Consider the following 12,897-nt stretch of genomic DNA (forward strand, 5'->3'; position numbering starts at 1 on the left):
ATGTATAATTTAGTTTGATTCTATAGTTAAATGTGTGCAACTGCCAAACATTATTCTACGTTAGATACCTAAAGTTAAACATGAAAAGTGAAAACTGTGGGTCTTACAGCAGGTCAAAGTTGTTTGAACTATTTATGTTTCTTTTCAGGAGATTTTTAAAGTTCCTTTTCACTGTAGAAATATTGATTGCAAAAAAATTATAAATATATAAGAAAGCTAAATACAAGTTTAATAGTTCATGTTTATTGCACTAATGGCATTTTCAAAGAAGATTTAAAGGTTCCCGCAATTACATGTCACTTGTTAGACTCTTTTATCCAAAGCGACTTACATACTCAATACTGTGGACAATCCCCACAGGAGCAATTTGGGGTGAAGTGTCTCAGGGACACAACGACACGCTGACTGCAGTGGGGTTTGAACCTGTGACCATCTGTTTCGAACACCAACGCACAACCCACTGCACCACACGCCTCTCCCAATTTAATTACATTATCAAACAACAAGCAAATTAGCAAGCAGAAATCAAATCAAATCAAGTTTTATTTATATAGCACATTTATAAATGATTTTTGGTCGAGCCAAAGTGCTGTACATATAATTAAAATAGCCTACCGTAGAGACACTTTACAGCAAATACAACAGCACAGATTGTTCAGAATATCAGTATGAGAAAAACGACACCCTCTATCCTTAGACCCTCACATCGTACAAGGAAAAACTTCCAGAGAAAACCCACAGTTTAAGGGGAAAAAATGGGAGAAACCTCAGGGAGAGCAACAGAGGAGGGATCCCTCTCCCAGGACGGACAGACGTGCAATAGATGCCGTGTGTAAATCGAAGAGATAATACATTTTACAGCATATAGACCGAATGTTAGGAAATGCATGTGTCTGTAATAAGAAGATGAACCCCAAAGCGATACCTGCACTCATCATTCCACAACTATACATATTAACTTGGGGCACATCCCCCATCACTTCAGACCCCAAAACACACACGCTATACAGCTCACAAGCAGCCAACATTGGAGCAACACATGAGGCTTCTCAATTCTTAAATTTCCCCTCCTCGACTCCCCTCCTCAACTCCTATCCTCGAAACTTAGTCCCGCCCACAGGAGATGCGAGCGGAGGAATGAGGAGGGGAACCGAGGAGAGAGGAGGGGAAGCAGCAGGCAGATAGAGACGTCCATTAATGATGACAGGAGGCACAGCAGCACTCTGTCTGATGGACAGATGTGTTCATGACGACTTATATATTTACTTTGATTCATTGACAGTGCGGTATTATGAGACAATAACAGGCTACAGATGCGGACACACACACACATATATTTATATAAATATATACAATTTAAAGTATGAGAGCACTCTCATAATAACGTAACACAATCAGAGACTGGATATATTCCGCCCCCCCCTCTCTCTCTGGTCGCTTTTGAAATTATGGGCCAAAAGTTGTATTTACAAGTATTAAAAGTAAGCAGAGGACACCAAATCAACTGAGACCCGTCTGTCCGCTTCATCTACGCACTGTACCACACACACACCTACACACTGTACCACACACACACACACACCTACACACTGTACCACACACACCTACAGCTCCTAAAGCATAATCAGGCTACAGCCGTTGTGTATTTTATTATGTGAAGCACTACATGGTCTTATAAAAATATCGACTCTTTGTTTGTACTTATCTACTAAACTAAAGCAAATAAAGAGAGTAGGCCTGTTATACTGAGTGATATATATTATACACACTGCTCTGCTTTCTGCACGGACCTCATAGCTGGTCTCACTGTAAACATCGCGTTGCGATGAGAGCAGTTTCTAAAATAATATCCAGGGGATGCATGCAGAGCTGTCATTGGCTGAGATAAGTCCGGCCGTGCGTCACGCCTCCACCGTTCCCGGAAATGCATCCGCGGAGGAGCCGTGGAGGAACCATCAGTGTATCCTCGGTTATAGCTCCTCCAGAGAGCCTCCTCGACGCTCGATCCTCGGTCCTCGGTGTGCATTTAGAGAAATGAGATGTCCTTCAAAATGGCGCGCTGAAATTCATTTCCGGGTCACTACCGGAGGACCGAGGAGTCGAGGAGTCGAGGAGGGGAAATTTGATTATTGAGAAGCCTCTATGGAGAAACTCCATACAGTTCACCAACTATGCAGTTTTGGCCGCCAATTTCTTGTCACGCAATGTTGACATAAACACTTGGTCGGATGGCATGACATAGGAGACTTCTTGACAGTTTGTAGAACTGGTTGAAACACTCACTGAACACACATTTACACCGCTCTGAGCCAGGTCCACACCCAGGTTCAAGACAACAGAAACACAATCTCTTAGTCTTGGGACCTGGAAGAGAAACAGAATGAGCACGTGTGGCATGCCTGTTACGAGCTTTCCGTAAAGAAACAGGACGAGAATAATTACACTGAGCCATAACACAACTGTGCATCAACACAAGCTCATCCGCCATAGTAGCGGCCTGCTGCAAGGAGGTTATTTTTTTGACAACAGTATGTTCTGGTACACAGTTTTTAAATTCCTCAGACATCATAAGTTCACACATTGAGGTAAGGTCATCAGCTATACAAGCACCACCCATCAAAAGGGATTTTGTTCTCCCTCGCAAAGTCCACATAAGTCTGGCCAGGAGTTTTCAGGCTGCGAAAACACTGCCTATATATACTTTTGGTTTTACTATAGACTGTTTGGAAGTTGCCACCTGCTGCTTATAATCAGCCTCAGGCACAAGCTCATACGCCCTAAGAATAGCACCTTTAACATTTTTATAAACAATGCTGTCTTCAACAGTAAGAGAAGAGCAAACCATCTTAGCCCTACCAACTAACTTGCACTTTAACAGTATAGCCCACACATCCTTCGGCCACTGCAAAGCAGCAACAAACAAAACAAAGTATGACTCAACTTCAGACTCGCGAAACACTGGGACAGCTAAATGTTGGTACTTACATCAAAAGCAGCAGCAGAACCTGACAATGGTTGTGTACCCGAAGAGGTACCAACTCCTGTCTGCAGCTCTAGCTCATGCATCCTGTCTATAAATAGGCCTTTACAGCCATGGAATATTGGGAGATTAATAGAAGAGAATAGAAAACCATAATGCTGCGAAGCTTCAACACTTCTGTATCACTTCAGTTCAGTGCAGATTATATTTTACTTCTCCTCTTCAGTTTTATCAGAAAAGTTTCCCAGATTGCATTCAGTTTACTCCCACTCTCCCTCTATTCTCTGTACAGTCTTACTGGAGGACAGACATGCACACTCGATACTAAATGCCACCAAAAAGGCAGTATTGATGCAGTGAAAGCATTTGCAAAACACCAGCAGAACTCAGGGTTTCCCCAAAGTAAGAGAAAATGTTCAGCCCCTGATTTTTAAATCTGTATGATACACTGCAGTTTCTTTTCAGCACCTATCACAAGTGCTTATCTCCCAAGAAATATTGACGATGTTGAGGGGGAACAGGAATCACCTTGTACCTCCCTGCTCCTCTCACTGTGAGTATGTGTCTGTAGTGCTTATGTGTGTACATTTGAGAATCTAGTGTGGTTGGGGTCTCCCATCAGGAGCATTGGACTGATAGAAACATGACAGATGTAGGATTCAGGTCAGCAGAGAGAGTTTGTGAGGACACTACTCTGAAAACACACACCGATAGATAGGAAGCTATATGTTGGGAAAAATGCATGCCTGAATGCTTGCATGTTAATATTAAATTCAGATTCACTGCTTTTTTTGTCCATTCTCATATTGCTGATAAAATGCAATTGAGCACCTCCTACTGTCTGCATATCATATTAGTTCCCACCATATGTTGAAAACACAAAATGCTGCTTTATTCACTCCAAATTACAACTTCATAGCATGTGAGGACAATCCTAATAAGCTATGCCAACAAGTCCTCCAACTCATACGACCAAATGGGCCGATTGCTCAGGCCCTTATTATGACCAAATATGTTGTTTGTTCAAGCGCTTAATACGTCCTATAATTACGTTTTAAAGTTTTCGCCCTCTAGTGCTCCCGTTGAATGCTAACCTTACAGATGGTGGTTTATTCACAAATAACCAGACCCGGCGCCAGAACAAATCTAAAGGGAGGGCATATGATTTTCATGGGAGGGCACACAAAACCGTCACGTGCTGCGGGCCTGCGGCACAATATCAAACAGCAAGGCCAACAGCATTGCGTAAAGACGCACACTTATCGCAAACATACACAAATAAAGGGCAACATAGCAACCACTTTGAAACATTGTGTGCGTGGCAGCACAGACACTGGTAAATCACGAGCAAGGCACACTGGTTACGGATGGCAGCTTCCTCATCGCTGCACTCGGAGAGAAATAGTAGAGACGGAGACGATGAGCTGTTTAGCCCGCCTTGGGCATGGTTTATTCTCCTATGCACTGCACTCGGACATGGTCGGACCGCGTCCCCCCCTCCCCCACCCCGTCCCCAGAACTACACATGCTGGCTATTCTGTTTCGCAACATGTTCTCTATCTATGGCACGTCTCTACTGGGAGTTGTAGTTTTAAAAGACGTTTTCGTATTTCTCATAATAAGAAGTTGCCAGTATTAAACTGTGTATATCCCTGGAGGTTTAGGGGATAGGAAACACTCACATTTAAAACATATAATTAATAAATGGGTGAAAATGGCTTGTTCCCATAATGGGCAGCATTAATATATATACACACATGCCAGCTAAGCTCAGAAGAGCTTTATTTAACAGCTGGTCTTATGTTTGTGACCCCTGTTGTTCATTGATAACATTACATTACATTAATTGATAAGCCTGAAACATGCACTTGTCAAGGTTCAGAGGCACATTTTGCAAATATGGCAGTAGCCATCGATCAGCTTAAGATAAGATATACTTTATTGATCCCAAGTTGGAACATTTGCGTTACATCAGCATGTGTAACAGTTAAATATGCAGTGGTGTTTATTTGTAAATCATTTAGTATAATCACACAAATTCTGTGTTTTATATTCAGCAATTCTGTGTTCTTTATTTATTGATTGTTCAATACCTGACAAGGCCGGAGATGAAATATCTACATACATCTTATAAGAGTATAATACATATGTATAATATCAGTTAAAATAAGTGCTTCAACATAGTTAACATTGCTGGAGGTATGCACAAATATTGATAGATGTCTTGTAATGCACTATTGAGGAACCTGCGACCCAAGTTTTTCATTCAATGCAGAACTACACCATAGTTGTGTAGGCCTATATGATATGTCAATAAACCTTAGAAAATCTTGAAATCTTGAAAGGGATGTGCAAAATAGTCATTATATAGCCTACAGTCTTTAGTGAACTATTAGTAGAGAATAACGAGTAATGAATATACTTTATAGGGATCCTATTAATATCTAATAATAAAAATAATGAAATTCAATAACATGCTTTAACCACTTGGTGTCCCTTTATATCAGGTGTGCACCTTTATGGTGTAAATACAGCCTATCTACCAATTGGATCAAATATAAAAGTCAGCCGAATTAGTGTTGATAATGCAAGGAGACGTATTGTGTGAAAAGAAATGTAAGATGTTGTTTAATGGCTGATATATTTATGATCCACGTCACGTTTTCAGTTCCTCATGTTTGTCTAGAAGTCTTCTCATCAGGGCTCTATAAATACAGAACTACGGCAGATATGTAATATGTAATGCAGCCGAACCGTGTATTACAATGCCGTTATGTGATGACTTTCAAGGAAAAAAGCAAGCACACTCGGAATAAAGTATTTTATTTTTTAAAAATGTTTTCGGTCTGTTTCCGGTATTTGTTAATGACGATGTGCTGTGAGATGTGAGACTGGAATTGCACAGGGGAAAATAACGTAGGCTATCTTTAGATGCGGATTTTGTTAAACTAATATGTTTGCGCTGTGGACCAACACTATACATTGACGGGGAAGGGGGTAGCAATAAAGATAACACCATTAAACAGTTACACAACATAACAGAAATAATATCGATAGCAGCGTCCCTAGCAACCACCTTGGTAACAATGAAAACGTTATGGACGCAATTTCCTGAAGTAATCTTCGTAATAACTAGCAAACTAAAGATCATGTACATCCACTGCACACATAATCTGAAATAACAACTCATATTTCTCGCAAAATGGTTAAAGCAACCATCACTAAACGCCAGCATCACTGCCTCTACTGCTGACCGTAGCAACAGGCCAGATGGGGACATCACGTTACCCTCCGTTGTGGACACTAGCTTACTAGCTTAGCCTGACTCGCCGCCCTCAACCCCGGAGCAGCACTCTTCGTTACCCGAAACTACGCAGCCCCTCTGCGGCCCGCAGGTGCCAGGATACCACGGCAAAACAGAGCCTGCCCAGGTATATCTAAACAAGTACCCGCCTGTACAGTGGGGTTAGGTGGTCATTTTGCAGCTCGTGGTATACAAATAGACAAGGGCTAGAATATTCATGTGAAAATAGTGCCATATTCTGCCATGCCTGTAGAAATGTTGGGTCAAAAATAATGCATACAATAGCACAGATGCCTTCACCACGAATGGCTACAAAACTATCTCATATCCCAAGCTTATCAACGAGCTAATGTTGCAGCTGAAATGTTCTCCAGGTCACAAAGTCAACCTCACATGATGATGTGATACCAGTTTTCAAGCACAGTAAATATTCTCTTCCCAGAGTATATGATGGGACCAAAGTGATGATTTAGTACATGGTTTTAATAATACTTTTGCTTTTCAATGTTTGCCATTTCAAACCATGAGCTGGTTCAAATCATATTTGCCTTGATTTACAATATGTTCTCATTTGTTTTATCAGTACAGTTTTGAAGCTTTTGTGCTTTTCCTTGCCATAGTCCACTTTGGACTATATGAAATATTTCAGGATTGCACTTTTAACTCACTTGAAATGTTCTCACTTGCTTGGTTTCAAAACATAACAAATGCCATAATCTGTTCATTGGGGACCATCAAAGCTATTTTTCATTGCTGTTGTCGGCCACTATTGCTCATGTAAACCTACTACTGCTGCGCCCCCTGTAATCTCAGAGGCACCCTGAGTCATTTTGTTCTGGAACCAGGCCTGTACACGGCCATATACTAAACAAACTACAGAGACCATTCCGTGTCCTGTTATTATTCACTTCCTCTCTGCCTTCTTCTGGTGATTTATCTGACGTCCAGCGCTCCGTCTTTTAACCTCTTTTCCTTTCTCTTTCTTTCCTTAGCAGCCTTCATTATAGTCCTTGACAGTGGTCTGTATTGTATTAACAACGTGTCACATGTTAAGAATTTACAATCAGAATTGAGTATTCAACTAAGCCGTGAAATACAAGTTGTTAGTAGCCTTAAGGGCCTACACAGTTGTTATGCTATACCACATTGCCCTTCATTGGATATATAATGAGCTGCACTAAACTACATTTCAGCATTTAAAATACCTAGCCATTCTTTTGCGGTTATTTTGGTGAAAGTAACTAAAAAAGTAACTGAGTAAGTAGTGTAACTCATTACATTTCAGAGACAGTAATTTTGTAATGTAACTTATTACTTTCAAAAGAGAGTAATAAGTAATATGTAATATATTACATTTTGGAAGTAACTTGCCCAACACTGGTGGTAAACTATCGTCCAGGCCTACTAGTGGTTTTTCCTAGTGACTTTTTGATGCTCCTTGTGAAAGGAAATTATTTCCTAATCCTGCTTGTTTTCCCTGTTCCAGATCTACATACTCCAGCCGCTCTGCCTGCCACGTCCAGCCTCCCCTCCTGGTCAGCCCAGCTCCACGTCTTCCCTCTTCGTGTCCTTCGTCAACTCCTTGTCAGTGTTGTGGACAAAATAAAGCCTTTTTTTGACACTTCACCACTGTCTCTGTGTTAGTGCTTGCATAGCGGGTTCTCATCTCCAGTCACTTCTCGGGAAACCTAACAATAACATTTGTAAACCTCAAGAGTCAGTGCCAGTGCCAGCCATGAACCTCACTGCACGTCACTGCAGAAGCTTATATATAGACATCTACGTTTTTTGTGCCCCACCACTTTTGTACATATAAAAACGCCACTGTCAACTTCAGGTCAGCGTAACCTCAATATGAACACAACAATAACACATTTCACAGTTACTTGATATTTCTAGCTTGCTTGGAACTTGATTTTGTACAAAACAACCTCTGAAAGCCCATCTTTCCAGTCAAACCTGGGAGGCCGCTCATCAAAAATACTTTGAGCACAGCTGAGGAGAACTGCAAATTCAGGTGATTCTCTGTGGGTTGGGGGCTCCATTCAGGAGCATTGGACTGAGAAACATGACAGAGGTGGGATTCAGGTCAGCAGAGAGAGTTTGTGGACACACACTGCTCTGAAAACACACAGTAATAGATAGACAGGAAGCTATAGGTTGGGAAACCACGCATGCCTTGATGCTTGTTAGTGCATGCATGTATGCTAATATTCAATTCAGATTCACTGCTTTTTTAAACATTCCCTTATTGCTGCTATTGAGCACCTCCTACTGTCTGCATATCATATCAGTTCCCACCATATGTTGAAAACACAAAATTCTGCATTATTCACTCCAAAATTACAACTTCATGTAAGCATGTGAAGACAATCTTAGGCAGAGTGGTTATGAGCAATAACTTAATGACAAAAGGGATTTGCTCATTAATAGCAGTTTTATTGCTGTTGGATGTGGATGTATTTCCTACATTACAAGACAATGATTTCATAATCACTAGAAAAAGAAAAGAAAATTGATAAAGCACATGACATGAGGCATTTGAACACAGAAGACATGTTGGTAAACGTACAGGCGTATACACATACTCCGATATAAAGCTCAGTTTTAATCAGCTGATAAGGCTTCATGGTCCTGTTCCTGCTACAAGTCAACATGTCTATTAAGATATAAAATAGAAAGGTAAAGAGAAAAGGACAACATTTAAAGCAATCAAAGCTTCATATTCTTATTGGATGTTTGCTGTGGAGTCGCAGCTTAATTACATTACATTACATGTTACTTGTTAGACTCTTTTATCCAAAGCGACTTACATACTCAATACTGTGGACAATCCCCACAGAAGAAATTTGGGGTGAAGTGTCTTGCCCAGGGACACAACAACATGCTGACTGCAGTGGGGTTTGAACCTGTGACCATCTGATCCGAAAACCAACACACAACCCACTGCACCACACACCTCCCCCAATTTAATTACATTATCAAACAAAAAGCGAATTAGCAAGCAGAAATCAAATCAAGTTTTATTTATATAGCACATTTATAAACGATTTTTGGTCGAGCCAAAGTGCTGTACATATAATAAAAATAGCCTACAGTAGAGACACTTTACAGCAAATACAACAGCACAGATTGTTCAGAATATCAGTATGAGAAAAACGACACCCTCTATCCTTAGACCCTCACATCGTACAAGGAAAAACTTCCAGAGAAAACCCACAGTTTAAAGGGAAAAAATGGGAGAAACCTCAGGGAGAGCAACAGAGGAGGGATCCCTCTCCCAGGACGGACAGACGTGCAATAGATGCCGTGTGTAAATCGAAGAGATAATACATTTTACAGCATATAGACCGAATGTTAGGAAATGCATGTGTCTGTAATAAGAAGATGAATCTGGGGTTACGTACTGTAATCCAGCTTCTATGAGTATAGGCGCAGCCCTCTAAGGCTATCGCTATTGGGTCCTAAAAACAAGGGCCCACTATGCCACACGGTTCCACGGGCTTCTTGCACGGGCACCCAAAGCGAACTTTGTAGTCACGGCACATGCGCTTTCTCTGGTCCTTGTTGCGGCAAACAAATCCCTGAGTCGGATTGAAGCTGAAAAACAATAACAATTATTAAATGAATCATATCGATAGTTATATGAAGAAGACCAATTTTAAAAGCAAACAAAAACGTAATTTGAATTGGATATGTTGCTTAAACCATAATTCATGTTTAGCTCTGATATAAACCCAATGTAGTTTATTAAAGTACATTGATGCTAGTTCAAATACACCTCTACAACCCTTTCAATTATCATACTTGTTCTTGTTGTCAGGTGGAACTTTGTTTCTAATAAATATCTCAGATATCCACAATGATCATTTGAAATCATTAAAATGTCTTCTAATGTAAATTAAATGTCCATGTACAGAGTTTCTATTCACTGTTATAGGTGTAGCTCCAGGCAGCACATGTGGGTGACTTGTAAGGAGTTTTTAATGTTCAGAGGTACCGGTTCAGTGAGGAAACTTACATATAGAAGTTCTCCCCTGTGGAGATGGCTGGGGTCATCGTGTCAGTGGTAACGACCTCAATGTACAGAGGGTATGCACAGATCTTTCCTGGGTTTTCTTTCATCAGGTCCTTCAAAAGCTCCCAGTCCTCTGAGCCACTGGGATTGTCACGGTCAAACCAGTCGGTCCAGCACACTGCAAGGAGCAATAAAAGAGTGAGAGGACGACTGGGAAGGAAGCTTTTCTCATACTGATATTCTGCACAAACTGTGCTGTTGTATTTGCTGTAAAGTGTCTTTACTGTAGGTTATGTTTTCATTATATGTACAGCACTTTGGCTCGACCAAAAATCGTTTAAAAATGTGCTATATAAATAAAACGATAGTTACGTATGTAACTACGGTTCTATGAATACTGGATGACCGCCAGAGGCGGTGCTTTAGCACTGGATATCTTCCGTCTCGCACCTGCGTAGGTCGAATATTTATATCAACAAAGTCACGTGTGACCTCGTATGAACCCGGAAGGCATAAGTTCCGGTGTTGTCAACGAGTTCAGTCCTATGGAATCTTCTCGCGGAAACACGAGATTCCGAGTGACCAAGAAACTCTGGCGGTCATCCAGTATTCATAGAACCGTAGTTACATACGTAACTATCGTTCTATTTCATCCTTACTGACCGCCAGAGGCGGTGCTTTAGCACTGGATGACCTATACCAACAGAGTCACGAGGAAGTCTGAATACTCCCCCTGCTATAAGGATGGCCTAGGCTGACTCTGCAGGAGGACCACACCCAGCGGGTGAGGGGCGGCAACATTCACCCTGTAGTATCTGGCGAATGTGCTCTGGGATGCCCATGTGGCCCCAGCACATATGTCCTTGCACCTTAGGGAGGAAAGCTGTGTTCGGCCATAAGGTGACACCTGAGCCATCTGAGTTCCACCTCAGACACGAGCTGTTCACGGACAAGGCCTGAAGCTCGCTTACACGCTTTGCTGAGGTGATGGCAAGAAGGAAAGCAGTCTTAGCTGAGAGCCACTCCAGTTCTGCCTGTAACAAAGGTTCAACAGGAGGCGAGCATAGGGCATCCAGCACCAAGGGCAGGTCCCATGTAGGGGCCCTTGGGATATTCGGGGGGGCGAAGCCTCAGAGCTCCCCCTTAAAAAGAGGGATACCAACCTATGGCTCCCACTGTGCTGTTGTCAGCCCTTGTGTGTTGAGCTGATATAGCAGCCACATACACCCTGACGGTAGCGGGACACCGGCCGTCGTCCAGGAGGGACTGCAGGAACTCAAGGGTCGTAGGCACCGTGACCGAGCAATATACTGGGTCCTCATTTCGCCCTTGGCACCAGTCAAAAAAACAAAAGTTTCCACCTGTTTTCGTACTGCCTACGGGTAGATGGTGCCCTGGCATTTGAGAATAGTCTTCCTGACAGACACTATGCAGTCGCTTAGCAGTGGTTCGGGCCCTCCAGTGGCCAGACCCACAGCTGGAGGCGGCAGGGGTCGGGGTGTCACATCCGACCCTCCAACTGAGACAAGAGGTCCTTCTTGTTGGGGAGACGCCAAGGCGTCCCACAGCAGAGTCTGTGCAGCAGATGGAGAGGCCCGCACCTAGCTGGGCTAAACAAGGAAGTTTAACAGGACAGCCTAGCCAGGCGGCTCCTGCTAGAATCAAGCAACACGCCTACCAGGAGCGGGGGCGAGAACACTGCCTTCACTGGTTGAGTTGATAACGAATTCCAGATGCAGCGTAACCGGGAGCGGGTGCAAGAACACAGCCTCCACTAGCTACCTGCTGAACGTAAAGAGTAGAGCAATGCTCCTACACGCCGAACACAGAGAGGGATGTAAATGTCCTACACCACGTTACCAGCAGAGAGAGCGGGAGCGAGCACTGCATTCACCTAGGTGGATTAGATAAGGAAATTTAACAGGGCAGTTTAGCCAGGCAGCTGCTGCTAGAATGAAGCAGCGCGTCTACCAGGAGCGGGGGCGAGAACACCGCGCTCACTGGTTGAGTTAATAACGAATGCCAGATGCAGCGTAGGCGGGAGCGGGGTGCGAGAACACAGCCTTCACCAGCTACCTGCTGAACGGAAAGAGTAGAGCAACGTTCCTACTCGCCGAACACAAAAGGGATCTAACTACACCCATGTTACCAGCAGAGGGAGCGGGAGCACTGCCTTCACCTAGCTGGAAAAAAAAAAAAAGTTTCAGCAGGACAGCCTATCCAGTCGGCTGCTGCTAGAATAAAGCATCACGTCTACCAGGAGTGGGGGCTAGAACACTGCTTTCGCTGGTTGAGTGACTATGTCCAGAGCCACCCCAATGAAGGTTAGGCTCTGAGAGGGGTTCAGACAACTCTTCTCCATGTTCACCATGAGGCCTAGCCGGGTGACATGAGAGAGAAGGAGAGCCGTGTCCTGGATCGTCTGTAACCGGGATGGTGCACAGATTAACCAGTCGTCTAAGGAGAGGGAGAGTCCGAATGGAACACCCTGAACTGGAAATGACGGCCTCTGAAGGCAAAGCGAAGAAACTGCCTGTGATGAGGCACATGAAAATAAGCGTCCTTCAAGTCGACGGACGTGAACCATTCCCCCCT

The 12,897-nt window shown here is 43.0% G+C and overlaps 1 long non-coding RNA gene across 1 annotated transcript in view; it reads right to left on the minus strand.

The window, feature by feature from the left end:
• Positions 1 to 9,677: 9,677 nt before the first annotated feature.
• The window catches only part of LOC117555796, a 66,912-nt gene continuing 63,692 nt past the window's right edge, over positions 9,678 to 12,897 (minus strand). Inside the window, exons 3-4 of the long non-coding RNA XR_004570445.1 lie at positions 10,306 to 10,480; positions 9,678 to 9,884 (exon numbers count right to left, since the gene is read on the minus strand). This is a non-coding gene — a long non-coding RNA (uncharacterized LOC117555796). The remainder of the gene's footprint in view (positions 9,885 to 10,305; positions 10,481 to 12,897) is intronic.

Source organism: Gymnodraco acuticeps, unplaced genomic scaffold, assembly GCF_902827175.1.
Source record: "Gymnodraco acuticeps unplaced genomic scaffold, fGymAcu1.1, whole genome shotgun sequence".
In the NCBI taxonomy this organism is placed as follows: Eukaryota; Metazoa; Chordata; class Actinopteri; order Perciformes; family Bathydraconidae; genus Gymnodraco; species Gymnodraco acuticeps.